General features: G+C 51.4%; 1 protein-coding gene across 6 annotated transcripts in view; it reads left to right on the top strand.

Annotated features, from left to right (window-relative positions):
• PITPNM2 (phosphatidylinositol transfer protein membrane associated 2) overlaps positions 1-18,900 on the top strand; it is a 157,245-nt gene that overhangs the window by 28,726 nt on the left and 109,619 nt on the right. For all 6 annotated transcript variants that reach the window (XM_043901981.1, XM_043901975.1, XM_043901983.1 and 3 more), the window contains exon 2: positions 8,986-9,074. The gene's annotated coding sequence lies outside the window, so the exon portion shown is untranslated. The remainder of the gene's footprint in view (positions 1-8,985; positions 9,075-18,900) is intronic.

Raw genomic sequence — 18,900 nt, 5'->3', positions numbered from 1 at the left:
TAATCTCTAGGTCCGTCTGTGTAGTTGCAAATGGCATTATTTCATTCTTTTTATGGCTGAGTAATATTCCATTGTATCAAATAAACAACATCTTCTTTATCCATTCCTCTGTTGATGGACATTTAGGTTGCTTCCACGTCTTGGCTACTGTAGTAGCACTGCAGTGAATGTTGGAGGGCATGTATCTTTTAAAATTATGGCTTCCTCTGGATATATGCCCAGGAGTGGAACTGCTGAATCATATGGTAACTCTATTTTTAATTTCTTAAGGAACCTCCATACTGTTCCCCATAGTGGTTGTACCAATCTGCATTCCCACCAACAGTGTAGGAGGAGTCCCTTTGCTCCATACCTGGAAAGGCCTTTTAGACATCAATCTTCTCACTGTACAGCTGGGGAAACTGAGGCCCAGTGAGGGGAACTGACTTGCCCAGAGTCAGTCAGCTAGAACTCTGTTCTCAACCCCCACACCTGGGATCACTACCCACCCCCCACCCCCCACAGGGAATTCCACCAATATCTCTGTCCACACTGTACAAACCCCTGCTCTGGGCAGGACCATTCGAAGTCATTCTTTTTATGGCTTAAAAAGAATGACTTTTAAAAAGAATGTTGAATTGATCAGCTGATGGATGGCCTGATTAGTCCGTTGGATCCTTGGAGAAATCCCCCAGCCTTCCCAGCAGCTGTTTGAATCTTAGTACAGGGCTTGATTTCAGCGTTTGTTCCACTGGGATTTGGGGAGTGGAAAATCAGTCTTTTCCTCAGACTCATTCAAGCCCTGACTTCTCTTAGTGGCTCATATGTGAGAGCGTGAAGGAGCTTCATAACAGAAATTTCCCCCGAACCCATTAGAGGGCTGACTGCTGTGTCGGTGTTCTGCTGCGGCAACAGAGGACTCCCCCAACCTAGTGGCTGAAAGCACCATCTATTTGTTGATGGCGTGGCAGTTCGGGCAGGGCTTGCTGGGGACGGCTCACCTCTGCTCCTCTGATGTCAACTGGGATGGCTTGACGCGAGTGGAAGGTGCATTCCCACCGTGACCCAGCTCCCGTGGCTGGTGGGTGGGTGTAGGCTCTTGGCTGTATCAGTTGAGGCACCGGTTCCTCTCTGAGTGACCCCTCCCCGTGGCTGGATAGGCTCAGTGATCTCCAGCTGGTTGGACTTCTTGCATGATGGCTGCCCACTCCCCCAGGGGACAAACAGACATATCCATGCCTCCTCCTTCTCCTCCATCCTCTTCTTTTCAAAAAAAAAAACAACCTAATTTTTAAAAAATTGTAGTGAAATGCATATAGTGTAAAATGTATCACTTTAACCATTGCTTTAATTGAAGCATAGTTGGGATTGATACACACATACACTTATATACACGATGTATAAAATAGATATGAGACTGTATAGAACCGGGATCTCTATTCAGTGCTCTCTGGTGACCTAAATGGGAATTAAGACCAGAAAAAGAGGGAATATTTGTAAACATACAGCTGATTCACTTTGCTATGCAGTAGAAACTAATACAACGTTGTAAAGCAATTAGACGCCAATATAAATTAATTTAAAAACAACAACATGGTGTTAGTTTCAGGGGCACACTTTAACCATTTTTAAGTGTACAGATCTGTGGCATTATGTGGATTCACATCATTGCAACCATCTTCACCATCCACAGAATCCTTTCCACCTTGCAAAACTGAAAATTTATCCCCATTAAACACTTAACTGCCTGTCCTCCTTCCCCCAGCACCTGGCAGCCACCCTTCTACTTTCCATCTCTCTGGACTTGACTCTTATGGGTGCCTTATATAAATGGAATCAGAGAGTATTTGTCCTGTTTGTCTGGTTGATCTCACTCAGCATAATGTCCTTGAGGCTCATCCATGTTGTTGTATGTGATGGGATGTCCTTCCTTTTGAGGGCTGTATACTATTCCTTTGTATAGATCCCATTTTGCTCATCCACCCACCTGTTGACAGGGTGGCCTGCCTTCTGTTGTTACTAGTGCTGTTGTGGACACCGTGCTAACATCTGCTGGAGTCTCTGCCTTCAGTGAGTCTCAGCCAGTCCTTCCTTAAGGCTTTGTTCCAGGGTAACTCCCTGTCTCCCCAGTTCTCCCAAGTTCTGTTGGTCAATACAGGACATGGGGCCAGGCTGGATTCAAAGAATAGGGACTTCCCAGGGCCCTGGCCCACGAGGGGCCACCAAGGTAACCATCCAGCACAGCCACTCTGGGAAAAGCTCTTTGCCAAAGAGGCAGGTGGATCCACTCACGCTAACGCATCCCTGCTCTCGGATGCACCCGGATCTCCCGGGCTCGCAGAGGCCGGGTACCATGGGAGAAGCTGCAGTCAGACCCCCGTGGTCCCCTGCCTCCAGGCGGCCGCAGCGCCTGCCGTCTGCTCTGTACTGCTAATGGCTGCGCCTCTTATTACATAATCTGTTATTCTGGGCCGCACCAGGCCCTGGTTACTTGTCAAAAGTTTCTAAGAGCCAGCTGTATCAGCTCCAGGCAACTGGGGGCGCTGCCCCTCCCTCGTAGTATTAGTCACTCTGTACTTAGCTAAATTTAACTTTTTATCATCCAAATGATATTTTTGTGGGCTTGGGATTTTACATAATGCTACCAACTGCTGCAGGCTAAGAATTTCTCCTTTCTGTTAAGCGTGTGTGTGTGTGTGTGTGTGTGTGTGTGTTGGGTGTTTTCCCCCGTGAACTTTTGCACACCCGAGGCAGCCCTGTTCAGCTCCTCTCCCCGCTCTGCCCTCCCAGGCCCGGGTTTGTTCTGCAGGCTTGGTTTCGCCTCCTGCCAGCTGGGAGCAGATTGCCCCTAACAGTGTCCTAATGGCCCCGCTAATGCATCCTTCCTCACTTGAGGCCCCTTCACTTTGAAGGTCTCTGAGGGTTTCCCTGCTGCCTCCACGCCTGGGCTTCAGAGAGAAGTTCAGGTTCAGAGTTGAGTGTGTTGAGAAAGCAGAGAGAAGGATCCAAAAAGGGGTGGTGGGTGGTGACTGGAAAGGGACAAGAAATAAGAAGCCCAGCCATCACCCCTCCTTGCCCCCCAGGGCTGGGGGTCCAGGAAGCAGGGTCTTTCTCTGTACTTGTGGGTGGCGAGGTGGAGAATTCAGGGCCGAGGGTGCTGAGTGGGGACACCTGGCCTCTCCTTGGGGTGGTTCCGGAGCAGGACCTGGGGATGTGGGGATGCAGCGTGGCCATCCTGACTCTCCCGGAGCTCCCGCTGCTCAGCAACGGTGGCCCACCCTGGGGTCTCCTGCAGTCCACAAAACCGTGTGTGGGAGGTGTCGACTGCCGTTTTCCAGATGGGGAGACCAAGGATGGGGTCGGTCATGGTGTAGTAAGTAGTTGTGGTAGTAAGTACAGCGGCAGCAAACACGGGGTGCCTACGTGTGCCAGACTCGGTGCTGAGCACTTGCCTTCCTGAACGAGGCAGTAGTGTTAGCACTCTTTATTTTTAAAAAATACTTATTTCATTTCTTATTTATTTATTTGGCCGCTCTGGGTCTTAGTGGTGGCATACGGCATCTTTTTTTTCCTTTAATTGCAGCATGTGAGATCTAGTTGCTTTCCCAGGGTTCAAACCCAGGCCCCCTGCATTAAGAGCAGGGAGCCTCAACCACTGGACCAGTAGTGAAGTCCTAGTGTCGGCACTCTTCCACAGATAAGGAAGCCAAGTCCAGACGAGTTAAGCATCTGGCTTGAGGCCACAGGGCCTAGAGATGGCAGAGCTGGATGTCAAAACCTGTCCATCCAGGGCGCTAAGCCGATTCCCGGGATGGGCTGCCGACAGACGGCAGAGATCGGACTCAGACCGGGTCCTGTGCCCTCTGCGAAGCATCACTAAGCTGATTCCAGCCTCATCTAGTTGTCTCCTCCTGCCAGATGACTGTGAAGTGCAGCAGGCTGTGAGTTGTGTCTGGGCCTCTCAGAGAGAGTTAACCTGACCCTGGGGAGAAGAACCAGGTGCCAGGGGACAGGGACAAGAGAAACTGACTCTCATGCCTTTTTTAGAAATCTTTTCAGAATGTATTACTCATTTTAAATTATTTTATTAAAAACCAGGAACTCCTAGCTATGTACCTAAAAGAATCAAGAGCATATGTCTACACAAAAACTTGTACATGAATGTTCTCAGCAGCATAATTCATAATAGCCCCAGAGTGGAAACAACCCAAGTGTCCATTCACAAATGAATGGATAAACCAAACAGAGTCGATCCACACAATGCCATGCTGATCAGCCTCAAAAAAAGAATGAAGTACTGACACATGCCACGATGTGGATGAGCCTTGAAAACATGATTCGAAGTAGAAGCAGTCCAACATAAAAGGCCACGTACTGACTGTATGATCCAATTTATGTGAAATGTCCACAGTAGACAAATCTGTAGAGACAGAAAGCAGATGGCACTGGCCAGGGCCTGGAGGGAAGGGATTTGCCAAGTGACTACTAATTGATGTGGGATTTCCTTGACGGGGGGTGATGTTGGGGTGTGTGATGAAGATGTTCCAGAATTAGAGAGAGGTGATAATCACACAACTTTGTAAATGTACTAAATGCTGCTAAATTGTACCCCTTAGAAGGGTCATGGGACTTCCCTGATGGTCCAGTGGTTAAGAATCTGCCTTCCAATGCAGGCAATGAAGGTTCAATCCCTGTTTGGGGAAATAAGATTCCCACATGAATTTTTTTAAAAAATGGGTGAATTTTGTGGCATGTGAATTATATGTTAATAAATCAGAAAATCAGGAGCCATACCTTCAGATGGAATCAAAAGCTGGATGGCCCCTGCCTGTTATCAGCAACTTGGACAACTTGCTTGGGTACCAGTGCTGTTTGCATCCATCCCTCTCTGCCCATTCTTCAGCCACCTGCCTCCCCTGGTCTCCATGTCAACGGGGGATGGAAACAACAGTGTTTAACTCCAGCCATGCTACCCACTCGTTTGGAACTTACACTTTCAACCAGGGCCAGCTTTAGACATGTGGACGTCTGGGCAAGCTAGTCATTTGGCACCCCATCAAACCAGTATTCTTTAAGTGTTTGTTTGACATTTATTTAGTGGGGATGAAGAGAGACTGATATTCTATTAATAGCAGCTGTGTGGAGAAACAGATTCACTTACTAATTCATATCCACCGACTAAAACATTTAGGGATCCGAAAATTTTTCAGGAAAGCAATTCTGACTTCTGTTCTCAAAGGATGGGTTTTTTTCTTTCTTTTTTTCACCCTCTTGCAATTTTCCAAGTCATCGAAGAGGCATATTGAAGATTCAGATTTAAAACTGAAAGAAGAGGAGCTAATGTATAACATGATGACTACAATTGATAACACTGTAGTATTGTATAAGGGAGATTTGCTAAAAGAGTAGGACTTAAGTGTTCTCACCACAAAACAACAATAAAACCAACATGGTGATAGAATAATAAACTCAATGGTGAGAATCCTTTCATGGTGCATACGTCTATCAGATCATCATACTGTACACTTTATTATTTTTTTTAATTGAAGTATGGTTGATTTACAATGTTATCTTGGTTTCAGGTGTATAGCAAGATGATTCAGTTGTACATATACATATATATTCTTTTTCAGATTCTTTTCCATTGTAGATTTTTACAAGATATTGACTTTAGTTCCCTGTGCTACATAGTAGGTCCCTGTTATTCATCCCTTTTATATATAGTAGTGTGTATATGCTGGGCTTCCCTGGTAGCTCAGCTGGTAAAGAATCTGCCTGCAATGCAGGAGACCCCAGTTCGATTCCTGGATTGAGAAGACCCCCTGGAGAAAGGAATGGCTACCCCCTCCAGTATTCTGCCTTCGAGAATTCCATGGACAGGGGATCCATGGGGTTGCAAATAGTCGGACACAACTGAGTGACTTTCCCTTTCAGTGTTTATATGCTAATCCCAAACTCCTAATTTGTGCCACCCCACCTTTCCCCTTTGGTAATCCTAAACTTATTTTCTATATCTGTGGTTCTATTTCGTAAGTTCATTTGTATCATCTTTTTAGATTCCACATGTAAGCAATGTCATATGATATCTGTCTTTCTCTATCTGATTTACTTCACTTAGTATGATTATCTCTAGGTCCTCCATGTTGCTGCAAATGGCTTTATTTCATTCTTTTTATGGCTCTACACTTGAAGTATATCACGATTTTATTTGTCGATTATACTTCAATAACACTGGGGGTGGGGAGCTCAAAGGAATAAAATGCCTTTGTTCCTGGTAAACAGCAACACACCGCACATCATTTAGTTCCAGAACTTCCCCCCACGTCCCCCTAGACCACAGCTACAGGCGTGCATGGAACACACGTGCAGCAAGTCTCAGCCTGGAATTGTGTGCTCTTTTGATATTTCATCCCCCTTAAGGGAGCAGGCTGATTGGCTTTTAGCCTTTTGTGTGAGTGGTCATGGGAGGAAAGCCAAGTCCTCCTGCAGCATCTTGCTACTTTATTTCAGTGTGGTTTTGCCCCCCTGCCCCTAGAGCTCTGTCCCCCCAGGAGCTGCCTGGCTGTTTAAGTTGACCCTGCATTCAATTTTTGGATTTTAAATGCTTTCTTTTGTCAGAAAAATCATTTCCCCACCATGCACCCCTGTGTGAAGAGTGAGCATCCTTTCTCGCAGCCCCCCTCGGATCTTCTGCAGCGGGTGGTGGGGGAAGGGGATGTGTGAGTCACAGCTGACCTTCTCACCCAGAAGAGGTGACATCCTGGGAGAGGTGCGCACAGTGGAGGGGAGTCGCGCCGAGGCCGGCTCGGCTTTGACTAAACCTCTTGGCAGGTTTCCTGACCCCTCAAATGGGGAGATGGGCACAGATCTCCCAGAGGGGTTGGAGGTGTTGTGATGAAAGCTAAGAAGCAGAACAGAGGAGAAGCCCTGCAGAGGCAGGGCGTGTGTGCCAGGGCAAGCCAAGGGTTCTGATGGAATGGAGCCGGGGAGCTGGCGAAGTTAGTGTGTCCGGGTGGGTAACTGGCACCTGGGCCACCTGGGATGTTTCGTTCTTCGGGGGTTGCGCATGTAAGTGCAGGGCAGAGGAGGAGCCTCAACCCCTGCAGGCCCGTCCCAAAGAGGAATTCACAGCATTTGCTGAGGCTTCCCCCGGAGGGAGCGTGGGACTGCAGGGGGGTGGGCGGTGTGTGAAAAGCCGATCTCTGTGGCTTGCAGCCACACCTCCCACCGCTGGTTATCTTTTCGCCTCCCTAGTTCGCTTCTCTTCCTCCTCTGAACTCTCACCGTCTGTGCCCTCACTCTGCAGTGCATCACTTTCATTTTTCCGAGGCACCATGAAACCCCCCCCCCCTTCTTTGATTTTTACCTCGGGTGTCCCTGGTTGCCCCAGTGTCTGGCCTCAGCCCCAGAAGTAGGGTTGCTCTGTAGTTGGGTTCCTGGAACAGTCAAGTCTTCTACCTTCCCGTCATGGTCACTGGGAGGCCTCCTGGGCTGCTGCCTGCCTCCTGGGCACCACGCACGGGAAGCACTGAAGTCAGACAAACAAGAACGCGTCTTTGTAACCAAAAGTGGGGTCTGGCCACTCGCAGCTCAAAAACCAGTAGAGAGGCCAGGTTGGTGGAAAGGAAAGTTTGCTTCATTTTGGATGCCAGCAAACGGGGATGGGGGGAGGCGGTACACCTGTGCAAAAGCTGACTCCCCCCGCCTCCACCATGCCGCACCAACAGTCAGGGGGCAAGAACTTTTATAGACGGAGAGAGGGGGCTCCATGCAGAAGCAGCAGAGTCAGCGCCGGTGCTCAGCTTGAAACTGGTCTTCAGCGGTCTGACCAGCGTCATCTTGGTTGTTTTAAGTACAGTTAATCTTCAGTTCCAGGATTGTTTCTGTTTCTTTGAGGCCAGTTCTCGGAATTGTGTCATGGCTTGTGTCTGGTCATCATGTAGTTAACTTCTTCCGTTTAGTGGGGGGTCTCTATCTGCAAAACAGCTCCCAGGACTTGGCTGGGAATGTTACCTATAGTCCTTGAGGAGGGACTGGAGGTCCTTGACTATGTTTAATGACTAAACTATTATTATTTGGCCTCCTTTGACTGTTTCCCTTTGTTTCTGCATCTTCTTATTTCTCCGATTAAACTCATTCTTTGGCTAAAGTTTTTCCACAGACAAAAGGCAGGCTGCGGACATTGTTGTGGGGGGTGTGGCGGGCAAGGACCATAGGGGTCCTGCTCCGTTTCATGTTGAGCTGCACATGTGGTTCAGGGGAGCATCTTGTGTCCTGGGGGGAGCCCTGGATTGGGTGGCGGCTTTCATAGTGCCTGTGCATGTTCTATGGTCTTGTAGGCTGACTGCACCCCGGGACTCCCTGGAAATCTATTTCTCCACCTCTTCTCATTTTGTTGTTAGTGCTTGTCTCTGGCCTCTGGTGGAGGTGGGCCTCTAGCCACATACTGCCCAAGTTCAGGGGCCTGATTAGAAGGTGCGAGTCATCTGCATCTCCCCGAGAGGCTGACCGTGACCCTGCCCTAGGCATCAAGATGCTGGCTGACTGCTGACCGACAGCTCTGGGCTATGTCCCGCTCCTCAACATTCCCGTCTCCCACCTGCCTCCCCTCTGCAGCCTGAGGTCCCAAGGTCCCGCAGTCCCAAAGGTTGATGGGTGAAAAGCCTCAGGTTTGAGGCTGAGAGCTCCACACTGGGCTTCTGAAACAAGGAAGCTTCCCACATGTGCTAGTGGTGTGGGTTTGGGTTCCTTGAGCCGTCTTCCTAAGCAGAGGGAGCCCTGGGCGGTGTCGGGTGGATCAGCCTCCAGGAACACATCCTGGAATGAGTCCCTTTTGTCAGAAGAAGACTCCTTTAGCCAGGCGTCCTGCTCCTGTCCTCTGGTCACGTCTGGATTTCTCTGGCATTGCTCAGGATGAGGCCTGGCCTTGTGGATTTCCCAGTGGGCTCTGAGCGATCAGAGTGACCAGGTGTCTCACCCCCTTGCCCTCCGGGCTTCTCCCTGCAGGATGCTGGCCGGGCCGCCCTGGTCCCCGACACCCTTCCGTGGGCCTCGAGAGTAGGACGTCGGCGCTGCCTTCCCACGCAGACCCGCAGGTAAGGACTGCCCCCGCTGCCAGCTGTGGAGTCTGGGGCGGCAGGGGCTCAGCTGCCATTTCCTCTTCTGTAAATAACTGACTTTGTCTGGTTTACATGGGGTAGATTGTATTCATCGATCCTGCATCTTGCAGATATAGACTTATCTTCACCTAGCAAGAAGGACTGATGTTCTGTGTCTGGTAGCTTTGGCTTCCCCATGCCAGCCTGTGTTACTCTCCTTTGTATAGGGCACCCTGGGGGTGCTTCTCTGCTCTTAGCTCCCTGGCTCATCCTGGTCCTCCCCACCCCAGTCAAAGAGACAGGACCAGAGTTTTGGGGCTTCCAGGGTGAGCTTCCCAGGTGGTGCTAGTGGTAAAGAACCCGCCTACTAATACAGGAGACGTAAGAGACACGGGTTCGATCCCTGGGTCAGGAAGGTCCCCTGGAGGAGGACCTGGCAACTCACTCCAGTATTCTTGCCTGGAGAATCCTGTGGACAGAGGAGCCTGGCAGGCTACAATCCATGGGGTCACAAGGAGTCGGACATGACTGAAGTGTCTGAGCACGCAGTCTGGGTGCTGGCTTGCCGTGTCTCACAAGTTGTGGCTGGCGACACGGAAACAGCAGTGTGAGTGTTTTCGGGTAACCACCTCCCTGGAGGAAACTGAGGCCGGAGGCTGTGATGGGCTGGGGTCCTCTAAGGAGTCAGGACCAGTAGTTGCATCCCCCAGGGGCTGGCCCTTTATCTCCTTCTGCCCTGAGTTCTCACAGGAGCCCCCATGCTGGCTTCTGGTCCATCTCATCCCATTGCTGTCCTGAGTCTCAGGCCCCAGCCTCCCTCTGTCCCCTTTTTGTCACACCCGAGGCCTCTGGTTGGCAGAGCAGCTGAAGTGATATTGCCTTTTCCTTTCCTGAACATCAGTGAACCCTTCTCCCTGTGTGCCAATCAGCTGGTTTGAGCTTTGGGGCTCAGAAGGGGGACGTTCCATTTGGGGAAACTAACCTGGAGGGAGAAGAAGGGAGCACTAAGGTCTCTGGTTTCTGCTGTGTCAGCCAGCCTATGGGTTGTGAACGCATTGCCTCTGCTAAGCATACAGTAACCTGTGCAGAAGCCCTTGCCTGTGTGCGTGCTTAGTCGTTTAGTCGTGTCCAACCCTTTGGACTGTAGCCCACCTGTCAGGCTCCTCCATCCATGGGATTTTTCAGGCAAGAATACTGACAATCCCTGTTTAACATGAGGCAGCTGCAGCTCAGAGAAGGCAAGTATCTGGCTCAAGGTCACACAGCTAGGCAGTGGTGAGCTTGGCATTGGACCCCAAGTCTAGACCCCATGCACATGACGTGGTTTCCCAAACACAGCTGGACTTCCCCATGGGCTGGGGGCCTGGCTGCAGGTAAGTACCCCCCGCCCTCCCCACCTCACCCCTCCCCCACGCCACCTCGCCTGGCCGTCCTCTGCTCCCTGGGCACACGGGGCCCAGCAGACAGGCCCGCAGCCGTGGGCCCACTCACTGCCGTGTTACACCGTGGGCTGTCTCCTCTAATTGCTCACCCTTTTTTGTTGCCGTGAAAAGGCCTCCAAGTGCTAAGAAGGGAGAGTACTGTGTTGTATTTTTTGTTCTGTTGTTTTGCGTGAATTTCCTCCAAGGTGTCTCAAACGGGTGTTTGGGGAGGGAGTTGACATGGGGACACGGGGCCCTCTCTGCCTCTCTGCGGCCACTCGCTCTCCTGCTGGCTGGGGGTGGGGGCCTGGTGAGCCCTCCTCGGCCCACACAGCCCGGCCTGAGCTCTGACCTCAGCTAATGTCGGTTGGAGGGGCCCTGCTCCCACAGAGCCTTCGCTTCCTGTTTTCCTCTTCTACAGGAAGGGGGTTCTTGTCCTTCCTGATGGCCTCGCACTCCAGTTCCGTGGTGTTACTGGCGGTGGGCTTACAGCTCCCCTCATCTGCAGGTCCTCACTTAGAACCCCTCGGGGGACTCCCCTGGTGGTCCAGTGGTTAAGACTCTGCCTTCCAGCGCAGGGGACGCAGGTTTGATCCCTGGTTCGGGAACTAAAATCCCACATGCCTCACGGTCAAAAAGAAACCAAAAAAGTCATTAAGAAAAATAGAAGCAATATTGTAACAAATTCAATAAAGACTTTAAAAATGGTCCACATCAAAAACAATCTTAAAAATAAAAAAGAACTCTTCAACTTCTCTTGTTTAGCCAGCGAACATTTACTGAGTACCCAGTGGTGACTGGGTACCATCCCAGCTGCCCGAGACGCAGTTGCGCAGTCCCCGCCCCGTGGGGTTTCTGCCCTGCTGTTGGCCCCGTGCCCACTCTGCCCTCTCACCTCTGCACTTTGCATATGCTGTTCCAACATCCCGAGGTTCCCTCTTCTGGCCTCTACCCCAGACCCCCCCGGATGGTGGAGACATTCACGGTCACGCCTTACCTGCCTTTGAGCTCTTCTTGGGAGTTTGTGGCCTGGTCAGACATGGAAACCACTGGACCCTGGATGGCAAGAGTCAGGGGGTGGTGTGGAGCAAGATGGCCCTTCCAAGAGGGAAATCAACTCCTCATCTCCTCTGCAGGGGGCTGGAGGAGGAAAAGGCTTAAGGAGCAGGGTGTATTTTTAGAGAAGCTCCTTGCTCCAGAGGAACCCGGAGTCCTTCCTTCCAGGAGGTGGGGGTGGGGTGGAGGGCGGGCAGGGGGCAGCTGGAGCTGTCTTCTCAGCTCAGCCTGGCCGCGTTCACGTTCTGCGTCCGCTGACCTGACCTGACGCAGGAGCCGTCCATTTGCAGGAGGTCTGCCTCTAAGAGGGGGGTCCCAGTGGCGAGAGCATCTGCTCTCAGCCCCGCCTCTCCCCGAAGCAGAGGACGTTTGCCCTCCTGAGCAGGTGAGCAGAGCTTCTAGCGTGTTCTTGGCGTGGGGGCTCGGCCGGGGTCTCAGGGCCCAGGCTCCGAGTCGGTCACTTCCTTCCTGACTCCCCAGCTGGCGGGGAGGGGCACTTCCTGCCATTGTCGCCGCTGCCCGCCAAGGCCTCTGCGAGGTCACTGCTGTCTCCTGAGGAGGAAGAGAGCTGATGACAAGGGCAGGGACCTCAGACCACAGCCGCGACTGACGCACTGTTTGTCCACACCAGTCCGCCACCCCCGAGCTGGCCTCCCCACCTCCCCTCGGGCCCCTGGGTGGAGGCTGAGGGAGGGGCAAGGTGTCTTTCCTTCATCTGTGGAAGCTGCACGCCCCCCTCTGCACCCCCGCCCCACATGGGAGGGTTCGCTGACAGTTCCTGGGGTGTAGGTCTGCTGGGTCAATGAGGGAGGCCATGCGCATGCACGGAGGCGCGGGGTGGGGAGGGCACAGGAACAAGGACTGGGGCTTGTCCTGTGGTCCTTTGAGGTCCCCCCACAGCGCTTAGGAATCAGCTGGGCAGGATCTGGCATTCCCTCTATGTCCCTTCCTGACCTCTCCCATCCATATTCCCTTTTTTTCTTTCTTTTGAACATTTTTTTATTTTGGCTGCGCTGGGTCTAGTTGCTACACACAGGATCTTCGATCTTAGTTGTGGCATGCAGACTCTTTAGTTGTGGCATGTGGGATCCAGCTCCCTGACCAGGGATCGTACCCGGGCCCCCCTGCATTGGGAGCTCAGAGTCCTAGTTACTGAACCACCAGGGAAGTCCCCCCCATATTCCCTTTTCGCCTGGCCAGCCCTGCCCAGGCTCGGGTAGAAAGTGGAGGGGGCTTCCACTGAAGCCAGACCTTCCCTTCTTTCCACGTTCTCTGGGGCACCTCCCCACCCCACCACCCTGCCAGGAGCGGTGTCCTGCCGAAGTCCAGCCCTTCTGCCTCCCATTTCGTCCTCTCCTCAGGAGCCCTGGGCACCCACTCCCTGGGTTTGCCCTCTTGGCCTCGGTGACACACATCTTCCCCAGAACATGCTTCACCTTCACCCAAGTGGCAGGAGCTGCACTTCTCTGGCCTTGTTTCTGGTCTCTGCTCCTGGTCACTTGTGGACGTCCGCCCAGGCACCTTTCGGAGAGCCAGGCTCGAAAGGCCCTAGGCTCGAGCGCTCTGGGGTCAGCAGGGCAGGGTGGGGCGAGCAGCTGGCTTGGCTTCGGTGGTTGGGCTGGGGCGCCCCTGGAGCTCTGTCCACAGGGTCTTGGCACTGCCTCCCGGCTTCTGGCTGCCCTCTGCCCTCTCTTCCCCTGTGTCTGCCTTTCCCTGGTTCTTTCTTTTAAAATTAAGTAATTAATTATTTTTGGCCGCACTGGGTCTTCGTTGCTATGCATGGACTGTCTCTAGTTGCGGTGAGAAGGGGCTACTCTCCCTCTCCGTGTGCGGGCTTCTCATCGAGGTGGCCTCTGCTGTAGCGCACACGTTCTTGGGCACTTGGGCTTCAGTAGTTGTGGCTTCCAGGCTCTAGAGCGCAGGCTTAGCAGTTGTGGCACGCGGACTTAGTTGCTCTGCAGTGTGTGGAATCTTCCCGCACCAGGAATCAGACCCACGTCCCCTGCATTGGCAGGCGGATTCTTAGCTCCTGGGCCACCGGAGAAGTCCTCCCTGTTCTGATAAAGAGCCCACCCCTTGAGCTTTCCTTCCTTTCCCCTCGATGGGCATCCCGTGCACTAACGAGCTTTGTTTATAACCTTGTCTTGCCCAGCAAGGAAGCATCTGCTTATGAAATGACCCCCCACATCTCCCGGGGACCAGACCAGGTCTGTGTCATTTCCTTGCTTTGTCCCTCCACATACTTCCTGAGCCTTGAACCTGCCCGAAATAATCACTTTGATTCTCGGAGACAGTGTCCAGAGCTTCGGAATCTCAGAGGGACTCTGTCAAGCTGGAGGGTCATGTAGCCTGAGACTGTTTTTCTTAGTAGCATGTCCAGACCACCACAAATGATCAAAACCTATTCATTCAACATGTATTTAGTGAGTAGCTGCTTTTCTGGGAGCTGGGTATACAGGTGTGATAAAACCTTTAAAACTCTGGCCTTCCTGGGCTTCTAGTCTAGCAGGGGGGTAGATACAATATACAAATATGCAGTAAAATATATAAGTACATCAGATGGTGATCAAAGCTAAGTAAACAGGGGAAGAGAAGGCCTCTCCAGTCAAGGACATTTAAGCAAAAGCCTAAAGGAGGTGACGGAGAGAGCTGGGAGGTTATCCCAGGCAGAGACAGCCTGTGCAAGGGCCCTGAGGCAGGAGCTTGTCCAGGGTGCTCAAGAAACCTGAGTGAGGGAGTGAGGGAAGGAGAGGGAGGCTGGAGAAATACGAGAGCCCGAATCTAGCAGGGCCTTGATTGGACTGTCCAGTCCTGTCTGGACTTTGACCTTGATTAAGTGAGGTATGATACCACTCCAGAGTTAGACTAGAGAAGGGCCAGGATCCAACCTGTGCTTTAAAAGGATGGTTTCTGGCTACTGTGTTGAGAACAGACTGGGTGGGGTGAAGAAAGGAAGCAGGGAGACCAGTGGGGAGACGCACGCAAGAAGTGAGATGTTAGGTGTTGGACGAGGGTGGCCGCAGTGGTGGTGATGAGAGAGTTGGGCTCCAGGTATGTTTTAAAGGTAGAGCTGGAAGGAATCACTGAGGAATAAGGTGATCCTCACTGTGTGGACTTCTTTCTTTTTAAAAAATATATATTTACTTATTTGGCTGCACTGGATCTTAGTTGCGGCGCACCAGGGATCTTTGATCTTTGATCTTTGTGGCAGCATGCGGGATCTTTAGTTGTGGCATGCAAACTCTTCGTTGCCACATGTGGACTCTACTTCCTGACCAGGGGTCAAACCTGGGCCCTCTGCATTGGAAGTGCAGAGTCTTAGCAACCTAGTCTGGAAAGTTCCTGTGTGGACTTTTAAAAACCAGGTTCTCATGGATTTGAAAGGACCCAAGAGATCATCTAGGCTTCCCAGGTGGCTCAGTGGTAAAGAATCTACCTGCCAGTGCAGGAGATGCAAGAGACTCAGGTTCAATCCCTGGGTTGGGAAGATCCCCTGGAGAAGGAAATGGCAACCCACTCCAATATTCTTGCCTGGAGAATCCCATGGACAGAGGAGCCTGGGGGGGTCTTCAGTTCATGGGGTCTCAAAGAGTTGGACACGACTTACTGACTGAGCATGTAAGAAGACATCATCTAGCGCAACCTTTTCACTTAACCTACAGAGCCAAGACTGGAGCTTCTGACCCCCAGTCAAAAGTGTTTGTAGCTGAACCAGTGGTGGCTCTGGAAGGAGACCTGCAGAGGTGTGAGGTTCCAAGGGAAGACCCCTGACACTGCAGCAGAGCATGGGGTCCTGGCAGACTTATTGGCTGGCGGGAACCCGGAGTGTAAACTGATGATTCTAGATGCTCTGGGTCTTTAATGGCTCTCTCTGGGCCTGCATTTTGATCTCAGTTGGGCTGAAGTCTTGGTGGTCATGTCTGAGCTCTTGGGCAGATCAGAGGCAATGCTCTTATGCATTTTTTTTTTTAATTGGAGTGTATTTGCTTCACGATGTTGTGCTAGTTTATGCTCTACGGCAAAGTGAATCAGCTATACCTATACATAGATCCCCTCTTTTTTGGATTTCCTTCCCATTTATATCACTACAGAGCTTTGAGTAGAGTTCCCTTGTACTATACAGTATGTTCTGGTTAGTTACCTATTTTACACGTAGTAGTGTATATATGTCAATCCCAATCTCCCAGTTCATCCCACCCAGTCTTCCCCCCTGATGTCCATATGTTTGTTCTCTATGTCTCTGTCTACATTTCTGCTTTGCAAATAAGTTAATCTGTATCATTTTTAAATAGATTTCACACATGTGGGTTAATATGTGATATTAGTTTTTCTCTGTGCATGTTTTTGAAGGTTTTATTGAGCTAGTACTAAGCTGACAGCCCAGAGACAAGGTGTCCTTGCTTTGGAGGGGCTTACAGTTTGAGGAGACAGACAGGTGGACCGAGGATGCCCCCATGATCATGGATAATCAGGCTCAGGTGTGAGGCACGTGCAGGCGCTGTCCAGGCTTGGGATTGCTGTCTGAGGGTGGACTCTGTGAGCAGCCACTGCAGTCACCAGATACCCCGGGGAACACGAGTCAGAGGCCTCCTGCACGCTTAGTGGTCTACTGAAATCCACAGTTCATCCCTTATAAGAAAGGGAGCAAGGAGGGCCAGTGGGGGCTGGGACCTCACTGCCTACAGCTGTGTCACCCATCACAAGCTGTGCTTAAAATGTGGGGACCTAGGTGCAACTCCTGGGAGGTGACCCTTCACCTGGCAGCCACAGGTGATCACAGGACAGGGCTGATGAGAGCGTGGTGCCCAGGCATGGGAGATGGAACTAGATCACTGAAGTGGGGCTTGAGTCTCAGTGGCCTGGTGTCACGCCTACCCCAGTCCTTTTGTTGGAGTTTTCGTTGGGTGCTAGAAGAAGTGTGCATGTGTGCTGTGCTAAATCGCTTCAACCGTGTCTGACTCTTTGTGACCCCACGGACTATAGCCTGCCAGACTTCTCTGTCCATAGGATTCCCCAGGCAAGAATACTGGAGTGCCCTCCTCCAGGGGGTCTTCCCAATCTAGGGACCAAAGCCTCATCTCTTAAGTCTCCTGCATTGGCAGGTGGGTTCTTTACCACTGGTGCCACCTGGGAAGTGAGGGGATGGCAAAAACCAAACAAAACCCAGACAGACTCGCTCTAGGGCATGAGCCATTTAGTCCTTGCTTGCCCTGGGCTGCAGCACTTGGAGAGGACGGGAGGGGGACCCTTCCTAGCCTCCCTGGGGCAGTTCTCAGGATGGGACCCATTCTCCAAGACAGTCAAGGTAGCGTGCTGTGCTCACGGTGTGCCTGCGTCTGTGATGGGTTTCGGGATCCACATCTCCTCAGATTCCCGGAGGAACGGGAGTCTGTTGGCTTGTTCCTGCAGCAGGCTTTCCAGGAGGGGGGTTCCCAGATGACAGGAGCTGCCTTAAGTCAGGTGATCATTCAAGTAACACAAATTAAGCACCTTCTGTGTGCCTGAGCTGTTCCGTGTGCTGGAGGTGAAAATCGAGCAGAGCTGTGCTTCGAGAGGCTTGGAAGGAGAGCCACGCCTCCTCCCTCTGTGGGTCACTCCCTCCCTTTGGTTCTCGTGTGAGTTATAAATACTCCGGGGAAGTGTGCTGCCCTCACCCCCTGGTACTTCCCTGTGCAGAAGCTTATCCATTGGACCCAAGAAGCAGGCCAGGGCGACAGGATGAGATGAGGCGGCGGTGGGGAGCCGAGCTGACTTCCCAGCAGGAGGACTCCTCCTCCAACGTCACAGATCGCCCCAGGGCCAGCCCCATTCCCGTGACTCATGCTTTACTCCCATCCCAAGGGGACTTCTCAGGTCAGGGGTGTGTTTTCTTAAAACCTTTAAAGCATCTTGTAAGAATGGCCTAGATTTGAAAAGACTATAACCAGAGGAAAGAGAGCCCACGAGACAGGCAGTGTAGGGATGTCCCCAGTGGTCCAATGGCTAAGATTCTGCACTCTCAACACAGGGGGACTGGGTTCCATCCCTGGTCAGGCATCTAGATCCCACAGACCACAACTAAGGGTTCACATGCACAGCCAAATAAATAAATGTTAAAGAAGAGGGGGGCAGTGTAGAGTACCTTGCCCAGTGCCTGGCACTTAGTAGGTGCTCAGTAAATCAGTGTTCCTATCCCTCAGCCTCTGGCAACCACTCATCTGTTTTCCATCTCCATGGATTTGCCTATTCTAGACAGTTCGTGTAAATGGAATCCTACAATATGTGGCCTTTGGTGACCGGCTTCTTTCACTCACAGTGACATTTTCAAGGCTCATGCACGTGGTAACCTGAATCGGTACTTCATTCCTTTTTATCTCAGGATAACGTTCGGTTGTGTAGATGGATACATGTATCCATTCATCAGTTGATAGGCATTCGCATTTCCCCCACTGTTTTCTTTTTGGCTGAGCTTCACAACCTTTGGGATCTTAGTTCCCCAACCAGGGATTGAATCCCTGTCCCGCCTGCTCAGTGGAAAGCTCTAAGTCTTAACTGCTGGACTACCAGGGAATTCCCCCCACTCTTGGATTACTGTGAATAAGGCTGCTCTGAACATTCATATACACATTTTAAAAAATATTTCATGCGTGTATTTTTGTAATATTTATTTTTATTTATTTGGCCTCACTGGGTCTTAGCTGCTACATGTGAGATCTTTCGTTTCAGTAAATGAACTCTTAGTTGCAGCATGCGGGAGCTAGATCCCCGACCCAGGATCTAGCCCAGGCCCCCAGCTTTGGGAATGAGGAGTCTTAGCTGCTGGACCACCAGGGAAATCCCCCGTGTGTATGTTTTTGTGTGGACCTACATTTTGTTTCCCCTGAGTACCTCCCTAGGAGGGGAATTGCTGAGTTATGGAAAAACCCTCATGTTTAACATTTTGAGGATCTGCCAGACTTTTCCAAGGCGACTGTCCCATTTTTCAGTGCGTGCTGTTTTATAATGATGGCCGTGCGGAATTGTCTAGTGTGGTGCTTACTGCAGGGTCCAGAGCCAAGCTGCCTGGGTTTAGAACCTGGCTGGGGGACTTGGGACAGACAGGTACCTTCACCTTTCTCAGCCTCAGTTTCCTTGTCTATAAAACGGGGACAAGATTAGTGCTCACTACAGGTTGTCATGGGGATTAAATGAGAATGTCTATAAAGTGCTTGGTGGGGGCTGTATCTAGTTTTTGCTGTTATAAGTATTTCTGCCCCCCCTCCGGACTGCAGGCCCTAGGCACATAGTAGGTACCCCATCCATGATATTTTACAGCCTGGGTCCCCAACCTCCTAGATCTAATGCCTGATGATCTGAGGTGGTACTGA

This window comes from Cervus elaphus, chromosome 5 (genome assembly GCF_910594005.1).
Source record: "Cervus elaphus chromosome 5, mCerEla1.1, whole genome shotgun sequence".
Taxonomy (NCBI): domain Eukaryota; kingdom Metazoa; phylum Chordata; class Mammalia; order Artiodactyla; family Cervidae; genus Cervus; species Cervus elaphus.
The sequence above is the reverse complement of the archived record's forward strand: the minus strand, read 5'-3'. Positions and strand labels throughout refer to the sequence as shown.